Source organism: Zophobas morio, unplaced genomic scaffold, assembly GCF_036711695.1.
Source record: "Zophobas morio isolate AGI-343-1 ecotype UQ-CSIRO unplaced genomic scaffold, CSIRO_AGI_Zmor_V1 ptg000011l, whole genome shotgun sequence".
Classification (NCBI taxonomy): Eukaryota; Metazoa; Arthropoda; class Insecta; order Coleoptera; family Tenebrionidae; genus Zophobas; species Zophobas morio.
The window spans coordinates 20732864-20752654 of record NW_026972116.1 but is presented as its reverse complement, the minus strand read 5'-3'; the positions used below and the strand labels follow the sequence as shown (position 1 = coordinate 20752654).

Below are 19791 nucleotides of genomic sequence, written 5' to 3'. Positions count from 1 at the left end.
AGCAGAGTTATTCTTGCAACACTATTTAACGTTTAACACTCTAATATTAGTTATATTTGATATTTTAGAATCTTCTTAAAACTTTGTCTATGTTTAATTTTTTTTATTTAAATAGTTTAGTAGACCCGAAATTCTTCTGCTTTTGAATTCTTCCAAGGAACAAATTTTTCAATCCGTTTCTTTTAATATTGACGGAGTTAAGTCTAGATTACGTTTATTAATATTTTTTAGACATATATTTAATATAATTAAATAAAATATTCCTTTATTATTAGAACGTGCCGTAGATCAAAGGCTAAAGAACGATTTACTTATTGTGAATAATAAGTCAGATAATCAGTTAGAATTTCGTAAACATGTTTATTCGGTACATAATTTTCAAGGTTTTATTTAATAAGCTTTCTTTCCTTTAATAAAGCTTTATCTGGATGTTAAAATCTGTTTTAATACATTTCTGACTTCGTTATAAGCTTAAAAACACCTCCAGCTGAGAAGATAAATAAGAATCAACAAACGTAGAAATTTTATGTACATTCTACAGGGTTGATATTTTGGTCTTTCGAGCCGGACGTAGCAACAAATATATTGATTATAAGAAAAATTGATACCTCAGCTTTTAAGAGAACCTAGCGAAAAACTCCGTTCGACTTATCTCATTTTCTGCCGTACATTTCCCGGCTTTAGTTCTGTCGGTTTCAGTCCCATTAGTCTCAACCTCCACGCTCTTTAAAATTTTTCAATTTTTCTGTTCGCTCTAGCATACTCCGCAGATATTCCATAACAAGTATTTACTCAGCCGGCGATAAGCATAATCAAATCTCACTACTGCGCTATTAAAACACAGCCGACTCAAGAATAAATTTACCGGAGCGAACCGCCCGGAATATGCCCCATCAATTATCGCTCAACGGAAATAAAGTTGCTTAAAAAGGCAAAAATCCTGTTAATATCGTGGCCGGAAGAACTGCGAAGCGTAATTATTTCTTTTTCAGTTAAGCCCAAATTGGAAGTCATCACTTTAAAAGTGAACACTTGTCCGACTAAGTGGCGAAGTTCGTTTACTTTAAAATTGATTAAAACAACTCAAACTTTTCGGAATTTTGAGCGAGTTTTGTCGGGCTTTGCGAAACAGGTGCTGGAAGTTTTAATCGACGTCATTTTCGTGTAATTACGGCGTTTTTATTTATGGGGGAGTTTTGCAAAAAGGCGATTGAATGAGGCGCTTGCAGGATAAAGCTATAAGTTATTTATCAAATGCCGCTCTAGTTTCTCAAGGCGAGTTGCTTTTCGTGTTATTTTACGGTTAAAAATTCATGCAGATATGCTGCAAAAAACGACTTTCAAATCGAGTTAACCTCGAAGGGAATTTAAAAAGTTGGCAAAGGCGTGGGTGATGGGTGGTTGAATCTGCACTGAATGCACTGGATTGAATTCAGAGGAATTGAATGTTGTGAAAATATCTCTAAATTTTTAAGTGAAATCGCCACATTTTTTTATATATAAAACTTGGAAGCATTCTAGAAATATCGAAAATTTTCTAGAAGCTTTCTATTTACAAAGAATTTTAACTTCATTTTGAAACTCAGGTTGAAGAAAGAAATTAATTAACATTAATAATTAAAGAAACCTATTGACAACATGTCAAGAAGGTTCTAGAATATTCTGTTGAAAAGGAACGCCAATGTCGTGACAGTGTTAACCAGTTCTGTTGAAAGTGGTAGAAAAATATAATACGAAAGAAGATTTAGTTGAAGAAATAAAAAAGGATCATCTATGGAGTTTTGAAAGTTTTTATTTACAGCTAGAAATAACAGAAAGTTCGATTAACTCAATATCTAGTAACGGTGAAATCAGAAATAGAGATAGAAAACCAAGACCATGCGTCGGGAAGGCTGTAAAAATCTCGAATAAAGAAATTCTAGAAAACTTCTGTTGACAGAACACCGACCACAAAAAAAAAATTGAATTCACTGTAAGACTTGGCTTGAATGAATATGTTGTTAATTTTACTTTGGAAAGATTCTAGAGGAATTTTATTTTGAGAAAAGAACATCTAGACGAATTTCAACTTCTAAGCACAACTAGATTAGAAGGGGAACACGTTGACAATTCTCTTTGTAAATGGAAAAAGCACAGGAATTTCAAGTCTATTAAACGATTTATTTCAAAAAAGGAAATTAAACTTAGATAAAGTTTTAAGAAGATTCTATAATATTCTTTTGGGCAGTACCTGCTAAAATAAAACTGATTTTGGCTAATGACATACTATCTGAGTAAAGAGAGGGTGGGTGGGCGGGGCTAGTATTTGCTAGATTAAGACCTTTTAAGAAAATAAATGGTAGAGGGTATGTCATTTGGTAAAATTAGTCTTATCTTTGAAAGTATTGGCCCCGCCCACCCACCCTTTATTTTCTTCGAGAGTATAACATTTGGCAGTATCAGTTTTATCTTAGCAAGTACTAGTTCCACCCGCCCGCCCTTTATTTTCTTAGAGGGTATGTTATTTGACAATATTATCCTTATCTTGGTAAACAATAACCCCGCCCACCCACTCTTTATTTTCTTAGAAGGCTAGAACTTGCTCAGATAAGACTGATTTGGCAAATGAAATACCCTCTAAGAAAAGAAAGGGTGGATGGGCGGGGCTAGTACCTGCTAAGATAAGACTGATTTTGGCAGATGACATACCCTCTAAGAAAAGAGGGGGGGGGGTTGGCGGGGCTAGTACCTGATAAGAAAAGACTGATTTTGGCAGATGACATACCCTCTAAGAAAAGAGGGGGTGGGTGGGCGGGGCTAGTACCTGATAAGAAAAAACTGATTTTGGCAGATGACATACCCTCTAAGAAAGGAGAGGGTGGGTGGGCGGGGCTAGTACTTGCTAAGATAAGATTGATTTTGGCACATAACATACCTTCCAAGAAAACAGAGGGTGGGTGAGCGGGGATAGTATTTGATAAGATAAGACTGATTTTGGCAAATGAGAGACCTAAGAAAACAGAGGGTGGGTGAGCGGGGATAGTATTTGATAAGATAAGACTGATTTTGGCACTTTTGACATTTTCGACCATGTTTCAACTATTTCCGAAAATTAGTTTTGAAGACATTTTCTTGTAGATTTCTATATCCAGAAGTCATTTTCGGCTTCCTTCCTTCGGAATTTAATTGAAATACAGCAATTTTTACAGTTTGTTCAAAATAGCTCGCTATAAAAATTTTGTAGATAAAAAAGGTAATTGTTATTTACTTGCTAAAATAAGAAAAATACTGTGTGCACAAATTCCACTGGTAAAAAACAGCAGAAGAAGGTCCTCGTACCGTATTATGCTAGAAACCGATGTAAGAACTTTTGACAACGTTCCTGTTCTATATACAGAAAAAAAAACGAAAAAGGAGTAAAAACATGGAGAAGAAAAACAAAAATAGGGAAGAAACAGTTCTTAAGATGGAGTTTAGTGTCAAGTCCTGAAGACAAATAGGTCTAGAGAACTTGTACAGGACTTCCCTCACACTCAGAGGGGTAACCTAATGCTTGTCAGGTCATGGCGGGTCAGGTGAAATTTGTTTGGTGATAGTTTTTATCGAAAATTAATCAATAATCTATGTGAAAAAATGTAGATATAAAATATTAAAAAATATATATATTTAACAAATAAAAAATAATTTAGCGTCACAAGGACCTTTGTAGTATTATTATAATAAAACAAACCCAAGCAGCCTCACTGACGATTCGTTTGTTAACATTCTTATGAGACAGCGTTATTATAAAAAAAACAGTAAGAATGCGAGCGCAGCGAGCATGTTTGGACGTTATATAAATTACTCGTCAGTGTGCCTGAGAAACTAAAATATCAATACGAAAAATGTTTAGGTTATTTATCAAAATTGGGGAGACTATCAATCTAAACGTGCTCGCTGCGCTCGTATTCTAAGGGTGTGGTTTGGAGGCTTATTATTGCAATCAAACCCAAACAACTTCGCTGCACTTCTATAGAATAAAGTGGAAAAAGGAAATTAAAAGACGAGCGCAGCGAGCACGTTAACGTGTGATTTAAAAAAAAATATTTGTTGGTGTCCCTGAGAAGCTAAGAACAATTTTGTTGTTATTTAAAAATGTGAGTTTAAAGATTGTTACCACTAATGTCTTTGGGACTGAAATATCGTGAATGTGCTCGCTACGCTCGCCATTTAGAGATTCATTTTCTCAGCGTAATTTAGCTTGGCAGAGAGATCTCGAAAATAATTGTGATAAAAATGAAGTAGTCTTGCTGACCGTTCATTCGTAAATGTGTTTGACACTAAATTAATTAGAAAAAGAACATGCGAGTGCAGCGAGCACATTTAGATGTTAATAAAAATTATGCGTCGGTGTTCCTGGGAAGCTAAATTATTAATGAGAAATTTTTTTAGAATATAAAAAAAATGATCTTGAAAATCTTTGCGAATAAGAAAGTCGGAAAGACCCCAGGAACCTGAAAGTGCTCGCTGCGCTCGGATTTTAAACGTTTGTTTTGTTAAGTAATATCTCTAGAGATTTTTTTACAACAAAATCTAGACAGCATCGCTAAGTTCTTTCTTAACCACTTCTAATGAGGCTAAACCGAAAAAAATTGATTCAATTGATTTTTTTTTCGACTTCTACAGAACTTCCCTCGCCCTTGAAATACAATCCAACAAAATCCGCTTCTTTAAAAAATTATAGAAAATTTTTGTTTTCTAATAACCAGCAATTAATTTTTTTGTGTGACCCGGTGAGGTTTTTAATTTGATCAATAAAAAATTTGATTTTACCATTTTCATAACCGCTGTAAAGTAAAAGGCATAAATAACACCCTTGTCTTTCAGCACTAACTAATAGCAATCTGAAGCTCAAGTGTTTATTTATAAGTGTTTATACATCGAAAGAATGTCACGTAGAAATTAAGCAAGCGAAGCGAGCATTTCCAGCTGTTATTAAAAATAATTCACTACAGTCCCTGAGAAGCTAAATTATTAACAAAAAAGATAATCTTAAAAACAATTTTGATCAGTAAAGTTGGGGAAACATGAAGATGCTCGCTGTGCTCGTATTGTAGAAGCGTGGTTTTTGTATGTCTATGGTTTGTAGTTCAAAATTAATATGTCTTGATATCAGAAAATACCATGTTTATCAAAGATACTTATAATGAATGAACAAATGGCAAAGTTGATGATCCCAAATCCTGAACGATATCCTACAGACATTTTTCAGCTATATTCAAGGTATTTTAATTGCCCAGAGATAATTTTCAGCTTGCGATTTATAAATTAAAAATGAGATCTTACTTTAAATTATTGATTTTTGCATTACTAATTTTTTCCTAGCCCTATGGTTTTTTCACAATATTCAAATTTTAAAAGAAGATATCAGTTACGGCGAGATATTTATCATAGGGGCGAACTTTCGAATATCCGAAACCATATAAATATTTCTTATAATATTCTCAAACAGGTTGGAGACATTTGTCTATTTTTTTTACGTTTGTTACATCACCAAACTTTGAACTATAGCCCACTGATGTATGTGTCATAAATTCGGAGGTAGCTTAAATTTTTAAATTATCCTTCTGAATTATTTATTTTTTATGTCCCTGTGCTTCTTTCACAACTTTCAGCTTTTAAAGTGTAATATCAGTTACAGAGGGCTTTGTTTAACGCCAAAATAACGTGGGAGTGAACTTTAAAGCATCCAAAACCACATTAACAACATTATTTTGAATAATAAATGAATAAAATACATAATGCAGGAAATTTGAGAGTTTGTTTGCATAAAGGGAAAATTTTTAATAGAATCCCTCATGGAAACAGATGAATAAACGAACAAATGCCAGAGATGCTCCGACTGTATTATTCTTTTTTATTATTATTACGATTCTATTACACTGAAATACTTTTACTTCACACCCATAAATCGGAAAGCGACTGACAATTAAACAGACACCTATTCGCCAAATTGGCATAATTTAAAACAACGACTGTGCCTGTGTCACATTGCCTCGAGTTCCACATAAATAAAGTAACAACAGTGGAGATAATTAAAAATCGATGCCTCCAGTGAACATACGCCACTGTTATGTTATTACCAAAAGTATGCCATAAACGCTGAAACCAACGCTTATTACCAAGAATTCTATCGGAAGGAACCTCCTCTTGCTTCCTATATTTACATTTCCTCCTCGCAAAACGTATTCCAACTAAGCCGCCGTATTAGAGCAATATTTCAGAATTTGCGGGACTTCTTGCATGAGAATTGCGAAATTTAACGTTCTGAACGCATTTAGCGGAGGCTGCACAACCGCCCTTCTCCCGTTTTTGAATCGACCGAAATTACAAGCCTCCTGACACACTTCCAGTTCCGCTTTTGTTCCGATCAATCGAAAGGCCTGAATTTTTAACCAAACATGACGTCTAACTGACCCGAATACCGGATTTATTACCCGTCGTTTCCTCGCGAGATACAGCCATTTTCAATAAGTTTTGTCGCTTTATTGCGCGGCTTTTCTCCTTACTCTGGATCTTTCGCCGATGCTTTGATTCGGAGCCTTTTTAGCTAATCTCCTTGTCTCTTTGTGTTCGGCAAGCAATTTCGTATGTTCATCCTTATTGTCTGAAACAATAAATTTTTATAATGGGGTTTGCTCGAAAGTGGGACGTTCATATTGCGCGTTTTATGGCTTTCTGGGAATGCAGACGTTTTCTATGATTCAGGTAATGTGATTTGCTGTAAATGCTGCCACTTGAGTTGGCTGCGTGGTGAGGAAGAGTAAAAGACGACAAAGGCGAGATAGCACCGATGTAAATCTCGCTTCAATTTTTTGAAATTTCAAGTTTAAATTTTTCAGTTTTTCAATTTTCCAGATTGTCTGTCTAATAAAAATTCGGACAGACGGTAGACAGACAGACTTACTTAATTGATGTATGCAAAAAGTATCAATAAAACACAAGTTTAATTAAATGGTCATTATATTTGATTCTCTTGAAACATTTCATTACTTTTTAAGCAGCTTGCACCGACTTACACTACTTCCTAGCCTCTTTTAATTAATTTAAACCGAATTCAGCCTTTCTATACGGGCTTTGGCACGTCGAACTTTCAGCCTCTGATCCGGAATTATCAAGGAAAAGCCCCAAAAGCTCCGATTTCGTAACTGATGGTAATAAATGCTCACCCATTCACCACTACAGCGCCCTTCTAATTTAAAAATCTCGGCGTTCGGTTACGAAATTGACTGCGTAAAAAATGGAGCACCTGTGTGTACATTTCGTTTAATTTACGAAAAGTTTAATAGCAGGGCGTTGCGCCAATTTGCCCGAATGTAAATAAACTCGGTTTGTTGATGAAAACCGAATAAATTAATAAATTCCTGGATAACAAACAATACGGCTGGAAATTTGTTGTAAGCCGTGTTTAATTGCAGCGTTGCGAGTTTACCTGCTCCAGAAATAATTGTTCTGGAACGGATTGGACGCGTTGATATGTGGCTTGTTGGCACGGCTGATTTATGGAAGCTCAGATTTCGAGATGATTAATGCGGAAGATATCCGCGGAAGCCAAATAGCCGGCTATCAACGGATATTTATTTGGGTTTCAATCAATTATCGCGCTAGAGTCCTGGACATTTTGCAGGAGTGCGAGATTAATAAAGTCGTTGGTTTCTGGCAGCCTCTATGGAATGCACCGGACACAATAGGGATTAACTGGGAGATGCAGGAAGTGTATATTCTGGTTTTGGCGTTATGGGAGTTCTGAACGGAAATGTACACAACTGCAACAATGAAATATTAGTTGGGCTTAAAGAAGTTTTCGAGGATTCATGAAGTCGCACAGCCGTTGCTGGCACACGTTTGCGTGGAAGAAAAATGGAAGTGGCGCAATTTTTTATTTATTCGACTTCGAGGGACGGCAGAGCGCCAAAGGCCAGATCGATGTTTTACAAAAAATATGGTGGGAGAACACTGTATACACACTATTATAACAAATGTCTAGAAAGATATACAGGCTAAAAACAGTAAATGGGGCAATAAAATGCGCAGTGTATATGGCAATGCAAATTTTCAAAAAAAAAACATTCACTAATTTTTTCGTATGTCTAATAATAATTACATGGAGATTTTTTTGACTCATCCTGTGCGATTTATGCAATAATATTTCTGGGTGACGTCACCGGCCCTTTAGTGGGGACTATTATATCAATATGAATAACTTGATATACATATTGTTAAAATTTGTATAACTAATAAGCGTATAAATCGGAAGTTAGATCTAATTAAATAAATACTATTTCTGACTTATTACTTTTTAAAATATTCCATATACAAAATTCTGAAAAATTAAAGTAGAATAAAAAACTACGAGTACATATCGACATTTATTCATTTCTTTCCTTGAGACACTGACACTGGATTTCAAAATTTTTGTTAATTTTTTTATTTTAAAAATGTTCAATTTTTCCGTTCAACAAATAAACTCTCAAATTTCTAGAATCATATATATTGTAATCATTTATTTGTTTAAAATAATTTTATTAATGTGATTTCGGTTGTCCTAAAATTCACTTTTATGACACTTCAAACTGGTCCCTGTATAACTGATTTGAATTTAAAATGTGAAAGTTGTTTGGAAAAACCGAATTTGAAAAAAATTATACATAATTCAATAATATATTCTTCTTAGTACTAGTAGTAGTATATAGAGTGAGCTAAAACATATCTCTGAAATTTGGATAAGAATTTGAAGATGTCTCAAAAATTAAAAAAATGCCTTCGATATGGGCAAAAAAAATTTTGTAGGCGATCGTTCAGGGGGTGAGATTATTATGAAGAAGATTCTAAATCTGGAGAATTGATTGCCACTCCCAAATTTTTGCGGTTACATTTGGAACATCGATTTTTTCAAAATAATTTTGTTGAAAATTGTTATGAAAAATCTCCGAAATTTGAAAATTCAAAAATATATTCTTCGTAGTACCTATATATAGAGTGACCGAACAGATATCTCTGAACTTTAGATTAGAAATCGAAAATGTCTCAGAAATAGAAAATGCGTTCGATATTGCCAAAAAAATGTCAGCAGGCTATCGTTCAGGGTTTAAGATTATTATGAAAAAGATTCTAAATCTGGAGAATGTCTTGCCACTCTCTAACATCTTTGCCATCACTAATAAGTGTATTTCAAAATGTTTGCATATTTATTTCCGTTCAAAATGTTCAGTTTCCCCGCTTGGCACTAGTAAAAATAAGACTGTTTTTGGCAAATGATATACCCTTTAAGAAAATAGAGGGTGGGTAGGCGGGGCTACTACTTTCTAAGATACGACTGATTGAAAATCAAGTTGACCTTGCATCTCGAAAACAAATGAAGCAAAACAATTTTTTTTTGACGAATAATTAGAGCATAACTTCTTGTACCTAATTTCAGACAATTGGTTCTTCAGATATTTAGCTGTTTCTATACATTTTAGCGAGCCTGTATAAATATGTATCTGAGAAAATCCTTTTATTTGAGCCATAAATGTTTTTAGCTTTTTGCCTATTTTTGATCATGAGTGCCTTTTTTGCATTATTTCGGCCTATTTTAATTTTTCTGTCTATTTTGTTCTAAAATCTAAATTTTCTATACCCCTAAGCCCATGTTTCTTGCGAAGATCCCATTTAATATTTCTGGTACTTTTTAAGATAAGACTGATTTTGGCAAATGACATACCCCCTAAGAAAATGTAGGGTGGGTGGGCGGGGCTAGTATTTCCTAAGATACGACTGATTTTGGCAAATTATTTACCTTCTAACTTCCAAATTTTTAGGATTATATTTTAATCATTTATTTGTTAAAATAATTTTATTAATGTGATTTGGGTTGTTCTAAAATTCACTTTTATGACACATTAAACGAGTCCCTGTATAACTGACTCTAATTTAAAATGTGAAAATTGTTGGTAAAAACCTTCGAATTTGAAAAAAATCTGAATTTTGGACAAGAATTTGAAGATGTCTCAAAAATAAAAAATGCCTCCGATATGGCAAAAAAAATATTTGTAGGTTATCGTTCAGGGGGTGGGATTATTATGAAGAAGATTCTAAATCTGGAGAATCGATTGCCACTCTTGGTTATTTTTCATTCCATCATATAACACTGATAACTGGAAATCAAAATATTTGTATATTTATGTCCATTAAAAATGATCAATTTCCCTATTCAATAAATAAGCTCCCAAATTTCTGCTACTATAATTTAATCATGAATTTATTCAAAATAATGATAGTAGGGTGGTTTCGGCTATTCAAAAGTTCTTTATCTCGTTTTAAAATTTGAAAAATTTTCGAAATATGAAAAAATTAATAAACAATTCAAAAATATATCCTTCTTAGTATTTGTATATGTATAGAGTGAGCTAAAACACATCCCTGAACTTTAGATAAGAATTTGAAGATGTCTCAAAAATAAAAAAAATGCCTTAGTTATGGCTAAAAAAATGTTTGTAGTCCTTAGGGGGTGAGATTATTATGAAGAAGAATCTAATTCTGGAGAATTGATTGCTACTCCTTGACTTCTTGGCTATTTTTCATTCGTTCATATGTTGTCATAAAACACTGATACCTGGAATTTAAAATTTTTGTGTATTTATGTCCATTAAAAATATTAAATTTCCCTATTCAATAAATAAATCCTCAAATTTTTGCGATTTCATTTTAATTATCAGTTTATTCAAATAATTTTAGTAGTGTGGTTTCGGCTATTCGAAAGCTTTTTTAATCTGCTTTAAAATTTGAAAAATCTTCGAAATTTGAAAAAAATAATAAGTAATTCAAAAATATATCCTTCTTAGTATTTGTATATAGAGTGAACTAAAACATATCTTTGAACTATAAAAAAATCAGTAAGCATTCTCGTTCAAAGTTTAAGATTATTATGAAAAAGATTCTAAATCTGGAGAATGTCTTGCCACTCCCTAACGTTTTTGCCATGACTAATAAGTGGATTTAAAAATTTTTGTATATTTATTTCCATTAAAATTGTTCAATGTCCCCGCTTAGTATTTGTAAAGATAAGACTATTTGTGGCAAATGATATACCCTCTAAAAAATAGAGGGCGGGTGGGCGGGGCTACTACTTCGTAAGATACGACTGATTTTGGCAAATGACATACTCTTTAAGAAAATAAAGGGTGGGTGGGTGGGGTTAGTACTTGTAAAGATAAGACTGATTCTGGCAAATGATATACCCTTTAAGAAAATAGAGGGCGGGTGGGCGGGGCTACTGCTTTGTGAGATATGACTGATTTGACAAATGACATAAAGGGCGAGTGGGCGGGGCTATTACTTCCTAAATACGACTGATTGAAAATCAAGTTGGCCTTGCATCTAGTAAACAAATGAAGCAAAACAATTTTTTTTTAGGAATAATTAGAGCATAACTTTATGTACCCCTATATCTAATTTCAGGTGATTTATACAATTGATTCACAAGATATTTAGCTGTTTCTATACATTCTAGCGAGCCCGTATAAATGTGTATCTGAGAAAATCCTTTTATTTGAGCCATAAATATTTTTGCATTTTTGCCTATTTTTGATCATGAGTGCCTTTTTTGCATTATTTCGGCCTATTTTACTTTTTTCTGTCTATTTTGTTCTAAAATCTGAATTTTGTATACCCCTAAGCCCATGTTTCTTGCGAAGATTCCATTTAATATTTATGGTACTTGTTAAGATAAGATTGATTTTGGCAAATGATATACCCTTTAAGAAAATAGAGGGCGGGTGGGTGGGGCTAGTACTTGTAAAGATAAGACTGCTTTTGGCAAATGACATACCCCCTAAGAAAATAGAGGGTGGGTGGGCGGGGCTAGTATTTCCTAAGATACGACTGATTTTGGCAAATGATTTACCTTCTAACTTCCAAATTTTTAGGATTATATTTTAATCATTTATTTGTTAAAATAATTTTATTAATGTGATTTTGGTTGTTCTAAAATTCACTTTTATGCCACATTAAACGAGTCCCTGTATAACTGACTCGAATTTGAAATGTGAAAATTGTTGCCAAAAACCTTCGAATTTGAAAAAATCTGAATTTTGGACAAGAATTTGAAGATGTCTCAAAAATAAAAAATGCCTCCGATATGGCCAAAAAATTATTTATCGTTCAGGGGGTGGGATTATTATGAAGAAGATTCTAAATCTGGAGAATGGATTGCCACTCTTGGCTATTTTTCATTCCATCATATAACACTGATAACTGGAAATCAAAATATTTGTATATTTATGTCCATTAAAAATGATCAATTTCCCTATTCAATAAATAAGCTCCCAAATTTCTGCTACTATAATTTAAACATTAATTTATTCAAAATAATTTTAGTAGTGTGGTTTCAGCCGTTCTAAAGTTTATCTAGTTTTAAAATTTGAACATTTTTCTGAAATATGAAAAAATTAATAAACAATTCAAAAATATATCCTTCTTAGTATTTGTATATGTATAGAGTGAGCTAAAACACATCCCTGAACTTTAGATAAGAATTTGAAGATGTCTCAAAAATAAAAAAAATGCCTTCGTTATGGCTAAAAAAATGTTTGTAGGCTATCGTTAGGGGGTGAGATTATTATGAAGAAGAATCTAATTCTGGAGAATTGATTGCTACTCCTTGACTTCTTGGCTATTTTTCATTCGTTCATATGTTGTCATAAAACACTGATACCTGGAATTTAAAATTTTTGTGTATTTACGTCCATTAAAAATATTAAATTTCCCTATTCAATAAATATACCCTCAAATTTTTGCGATTTCATTTTAATTATCAGTTTATTCAAATAATTTTAGTAGTGTGGCTTCGGCTATTCGAAAGTTTTTTATTTTGCTTTAAAATTTGAAAAATCTTCGAAATTTGAAAAAAAATAATAAATAATTAAAAAATATGTCCTTCTTAGTATTTGTATATAGAGTGAACAAAAACATATCTTTGAACTATAAAAAAGTCAGTAGGCGATCGTTCAGGGTTTAAGATTATTATAAAAAAGTTTCTAAATCAGGAGAATGTCTTGCCACTCTCTTAACATTTTTGCCATCACTAATAAGTGGATTTCAAAATATTTGTATATTTATTTCCATTGAAAATGTTCAATGTCACGGCTTAATACTTGTAAAGATAAGACTGTTGTGGCAAATGATATACCCTTTAAGAAAACAGAAGGCGGGTGGGCGGGCCTTGTATTTGCTAAGTTAAGACTGATTGTGGCAAATGATATACCCTCTAAGAAGATAGAGGGTGGGTGGGCGGGGCTAGTACTTCTTAAGGTACCACTGACTGAAAATCAAGTTGCCTTAGCATCTCGAAAACAAGTGAAGCAAACCATTTTTTTTTTGACGAATAATTAGAGCACAACTTGGTTCTCAAGATATTTAACTGTTTCCATACATTCTAGCGATCTTGTATAAATGTGTATCTGAATCCTTTTATTTGAGCCCTACTTGTTTTTGCCTATTTGCCTATTTTTGATGATGAGTGCCTTTTTTGTATTTTTTTCTGCCTGTTTTACTTTTTTCTGTCTATTTTGTTCTAAAATCTGAATTTTGTATACCCCTAAGCACATGTTAAGATAAGACTGATTTTGGCAAAAGATATATCCTCTAAAAAATAAAGGGTGGGTGGGTGGGGCTAGAACTTGTAAAGATAAGACTGTTTTTGGCAAATGGCATACCTTCTAAAAAATAGAGGGCAGGTGGGCGGGGCTAGTATTTCCTAATACGACTGATTTTGGCAAATGGTATACCTTCTAAGTCCCAAATTTTTATGATTGTATTTTAATCACTTGTTTATTTATGACAATTTTATTATTACATTTTCGGCTATTCTAAAGTTCGCTGCTATGACACTTTAGTACAAAATAGATCCCTAGATAACTGATATTTCTCTTTTAAATTTGAAAATTGTGAAAACTAGGAATCTGAAAAAACTAATAAATAATTCAAACACATTCTGGTACTGTAAAATAACATCTGCAATTAATATGATAATGAAAAATGTTCCAAAGAACTAAAAAAAAAACGGGAAAAATTATTAATAAATAATTTTGGATTTACACGTTATTTAAACATGTCATTTTTACCTACATAAAAACAGCAAAAGTTTAACAATATTTACATTTACATGAAAAAAAATCATATTTAAAAATACACAGCTTCACGATCTCTAAAGATGTTTTCCATTTTTTTTACTGTTTTAAAATTCTCTTTTGATATACCGTAACTCCGTCTTCAATTCTTATTGAAAGTTCGTTTGTTAAACCGACCAAAGAAATAAGCATTAAATTTTACAAACGTGACAAAACTGCGACTTTCTGAAAATTTTAACCGCTTGAAATAAACCACTCTTGAATGAAAGACTCGCCCGAAACGATAGAATAAAACTTCGATTACTGTCACAGCTCCGCATTAGAGTTGATGGCGAAATATAAAGCTGTGTAACACAATTTTACTGCACTAATGCTGGATTTTTACTGCTAATGTTCCTAACGCCATTTTACGGTTAAGGTTATTGCGAGACCAATTATATAACATTTAAAGAAACAATCTAGCATTAACGGTGTATTTCGCCGATGAAACGCCACTTCGGCCCAAGTACCTTTTAACGTTAAGTATTTGCCAGAATTCACGGCATTATTGGCAAATTTTCCTAGCTTTCTGACTCCGTCTGACCGAGTAATTCGAGAACGTTTCAGGCCGACGCGACATATCTATTACTTTATTTCTTCCCCCATTAGGGTGAAAGTGCGCCAGACAAAAAAGAGTTTTATTCGGTCGAAAACTGAAAGAATATTTCTAAAAAGAAACGGTCTTTGAGATTGCAGATGAACAGTAATTGCTATAACTACGCCCATTAGTTTCTTATTCAGCACTAAAAGCTCACTAAAGCTTTGAAAATTAATAGGGGTAGGAGCTGCAGCCGTTAGTCATCTCAGATTTACTATTAGCCCGTAGCGACTTCAACAGCAACAATTATTTTATAGCGCAAATCTCTTTGTGTACAAACAAAAAGGACGAATATGCGTTTCATCCTCTAAAAGCTTCACAAATGATGATAAAATAACAAGGCCGTATTTACTGGTTTCGTCATTGTATCGTTTATGAGCTCTAAAATCGCTATCATAGAATCCTATAAAATTTTAACGCTTCTCACCTTAGCTCAGTTAGATAATTAGACATAAAATCTACCAGTCTGCAATTTACTCGTCTGCGAAGTTAACAACATTTCGCTTTATCGGATTATTATTTTGGGAAAGTTTGTGGAACGAGCAACAATAGTTTTTTAACTCCTGGCATCGTGCCAGCTCTTGTAACTACAATTCTAGTTGTAGTGTCTTTAATAATATATTTCTGGAAATGTATCATTTTCCGTCTCCTTTCCAGCGTCCTTTTGGGGTTTACTCGGATCCTCTCGTGCTAGGGTAAAGGATTTAAATCAAGTTGTAGAGAAGATTTGCTATTCTTTTTGAATTTAAACAAGACTCATATCCTACGTGAGCTTTTATGCGACGAACAACGAAAAAGAAAAACGAAAAATTATGCTTTTATGAAGCGGAGAGTGCGGAAAAACTCTATCGAAATTGCTAAAGACGTCTAGACGATCTATGAGTGTTTATAATCATTGCAGCAATTTCGTCTCGGAGTGATACATTCGGAATTTTGCCCGCAGAAACCCTGTTTAATAAATCAAGTTGACAGTCCATAGATAATGAATAGCTGATAGAGAAAGCCATTAAACAATACAATCTGGTGCCCGACTTCATCGAAGATTACGTAATGATGCATAAAGATTTAATCATTCGCGTGATTTTCGCTAACAGTAGTTTACGAAGCTCTAATTTATTAGTATCGTGATTAATAACGTTTTGTGGAATGAAAATTCTTGCTCCAGAGCTTGTCTCGTTCGTTTTGGAGAAACCGTAGTTTCAGTTTCGGTACAACGTACGATAAATGCCTTCTGAGATGGAGTAATCTTCATAATTATAATTTATAGACAACACATTTTATGAGTCTCGAAGGATTACAGTTTACTCAAGTTTGGATTTATAAGCGAAACTTGGCACTTTCGCTGCTCAATTAGTCTGTCAGGAATCGGAACACGTCTGGCGAAATTAATAGAACATTAAGAAGGAGGTGTTTTGTCGATATTAGACAGAATTTTTGGTGAATAAATTTTGTAGGTGGAAAAATAATATAACACTCAACAAAAAATAATTAAATAGATTAACTCCTTTGATTGATATCGCGTAATGTGATGCAATGTTTGACATAATGTAGTGTTTGTACAACTTATGGACCAGGCTCGACAAACAATTCAGGTTCTCGTATATATAGCGTGTGATTTTTTTAAATTTCTGCTCTAGTTGACCATGACGCGTGAATCCACTATTGAAACAATTTTCATTGCGCTGAACTGTAAAAACTTGAAACTAGTACTTTTATTTATTTTATTTTCCTTCTCCTTCAGTTTCCACATTTTCCTTATATAATTGAATTAGCTTCATCTAAGTTTGTATTACGATCATGACCTTTTTGCATGCAACGTCAAATACGTTCCAGCCCTACAATTTTTTTACTTATAATTTTATATTAGCATAAATTATTACAATTTTTAAAAGAAATGAGATTTGGCGTTTTTTCTGTTTCGTAATGTGTGAAGGACGTCACAATTAGAAGTATTAGTTGAAGTAATTTTGTGTACTGATGATGATCAATTTTCAAGATGAAGAAACTGCGTCAGAAATTTTTTTTGCAATTTTTATTTTACTAGTGATTACTATGCAATCGAAAATCGCTCTAAATTATTTATATATTATTTTATTTTATTTTAGCAACAACATGCCGTTTTAGAGAAATATGATGCTGATGCTATAGGCGTTTCAAAATATATATTTTTAATTAAAAAAATATATATATTTGGCAAAGTTAATGTTAAGAAGTATTAATTGAGGTGATTTCATTTGCTGATGATGATCAATTGTCAAAATTAAGAAACTTCGTTGCAAAATATTTTTCGTCGCCTGAGAACTTGTTTGATTTGCAGACCAGAGCTCACTCAGACCACTATCGACTCTAAGCGATTTATCTATAAGCCGACTTTCGTTAGAGCTGAACTGATACACATCCACTACGAAGAACTAACTAACTTTACAACAAATGAGTGAACAAAGTTCCTGAACATCTTAACGATTTAATACACAATGTTTCCGAATGTTAAAATTTACATTTCAAATTGTATTATTAAATGGTAAAACGCTCACCAAAATTTGTCACCAATCAATCTCCAGATTTTACAATAGTAGATGTAATTTAAATTTTATATCCTCCGTTTACGGCTTATGAAGCCGTGTTGAGTTTCCCGTCTTACCAAATTTTCAATTTTTCGATTTTTCAGGCTTTTGATTTTATTAATTTTTCGATTTTTTTACGCTTACGATTTTCCGACTTTGCTTTTCTATTTTATCGATTTCTCAGTTTTCCAATTTTTTAATTTCTCAATTTTTAACTTTCCTTTTCGGCTTTCGATTCCTCGATTTCTCGATCCCCTGATTTTTTCAATTTCTCGATGTCTCCGTTTTTGAATTTTTGATGTTTCGATTTTGGATTTATCGGTTTTTCGATTTTTTGCTTTCGGGCTTTTCAATTTTTCGATGTTTCGATTTTTCAGTTTTCAAATTTTTTAAATTCTGGAGTTTCCATTTCTCGATTTGTCGATTTTTCAGTTTTTCAATTTTTGAATTTTAAATTTTCGAATATTAGTTTTTCGATTTTTTGACGTTTGAATTTCTCGATTTTTCAATTTTGCGATAATTTAATTGTTCAATATTTTAAACTTTAGAGTTTCTATTCCTCGATTTTTTGATTTTTCAGTTCTTCAGTATTTCTGTTTTTCAATTTTTCATATTTTGACGTTGTTAAATTTTCAGTTTTCCGATTTCCCAATTACTCTAGTTTTGATTTTCCTATTTCTCGACTTCTCCAAGTTTCGATTTTTCAGTTCTTCAATTCTTCGATTTTTCGACTTTGCTTTTTTTGGTTTTTCGATTTCTCAATTTTTGGATATTTCTTTCAGTTTTGACATTTTCCAATATTTCTTTCCTCGAGTTTTCGATTTTCGACTTTTAGATTTTTCGACTTTTAGATTTTTCGAATTTTTGATTTTTTATTTTCGTTTTTTAAACCTTTGATTTTTCAATTTTTCGACTGTTTTATAGTTCCATTTCTCAATTTCTCAACTTTTCGATATCTTAATTGCTCAATTTTTAAAATTGTAGATATTTCGATTTCTCGAGATTCGTATGTTTGGATGTTTTGATTGTTCAATCTCTCGATTTATCAATTTTTCCGGTTTTAACTATTCCATTTTTCGATTTTGGCCTATTTTGGTTTCTCAATTTTAGCCTATTTCGGTTTCTCAATTTTTCGATTTTTCGACATCTGATCTTTTCGACTCCTCGATTTCTCAATTTTCCATTTTTTTCAATTTTCGAATCTCGATTTCTCGATTTGTTGATTTTACAGTTTTTCGATTTTTAAATTTTCGAATTTTTACTATTTTGATTTTTTGATACTTAGATTTCTTTATTTTCAATTTTACGATATTTTAATTTTCAATGTTTTAAATTTTCGATTTTTCGATTTTTCACTTCTCCACTATTTTTGACGTTTCTGAATTTTCAGTTTTCCAATTTCTCAGTTAATCTATTTTTTGATTTTCCCATTTCTCGACTTCCCAAGGTTTCCATCTTACAGTTCAATTTTTCAATTTTTAAGTTTGTAATTTGTCTACTTTGCTTTTTTGCGTTTTCGGTTTCTCAATTTTCAATTTTTTAATTTCCCAGTTTTTGTTCTTTTTTTTTTGTGATTTTCCATTTTTTCGTTTCTTCAATTTTTCTCCTACTTTTCAGTTTTTTAGTATTTCAGCTTTTCGAATTTCGAGCTCTGAATTTTTCGATTTCTCGACTTTTTACTTTCTGGATATTCAATTTTAGATTTTTTTCAATTTCTGTTTTCTTTTTATTCTTCGATAATTCAATTTTTCAATTTTTTGTTTTTTCCATCATTGACAGAAAGTAAAAGTAAAAGTACTACCAATATTGTGGCCAAAAATAGCTACAATTTAATAGAAAATAGAACACAATCCTTCTAAAGCATAAAAATAACTGCACTTTCCCGAAAAAATCTACTGCCTAAGTACCATTCCACGAATAATTACTATCAGAAATTCTGAACGCTTAGAGTCGACATTAGCCTGGGCGCGCTCGGGTTTGTGGATCAAACAAGTTCTCAGGCGACATTTTATCAATTTTTATTTCCTGATCATGAATGTTCATCCCACGTGACTGTTTATATTTACAACATCAATATGCACTTGAGTCGGCCAAGAGTGGCCGAAGACCGACTGAAACTATGTCTTATGTAGCATTTTATTTGGAATTTTTCAAGATCCAAGCAGTAACTTTTTCTATATAGCGAAGAAAAAACTCTAAAAAACAGGGATACAACAAAAAATTTAAGTGAAGATAAAACATTAAGCAGACTTAAAAAAAATTATAAAAATTTTAATAAAAAAAATATAAGGTTAAACCAAGACAGGAAAAAGTGAAAGAGAAAAAAAAACTAGAAATATATGAACAGAATAGATTCTTGAAATTATAGGCAAAAAAATAGAGACAAAAGGAGCACAGAATACTTACTTCTAGAATAACTATGAAATCGAAAATTGCTCTCACACTAGTGGTGTACTAAATTATT

The 19791-nt window shown here is 32.5% G+C and overlaps 1 protein-coding gene across 5 annotated transcripts in view; it reads left to right on the top strand.

The window, feature by feature from the left end:
• LOC135127208 (1-phosphatidylinositol 4,5-bisphosphate phosphodiesterase epsilon-1-like) overlaps positions 1-19791 on the top strand; it is a 243887-nt gene that overhangs the window by 92255 nt on the left and 131841 nt on the right. The window lies entirely within an intron of this gene.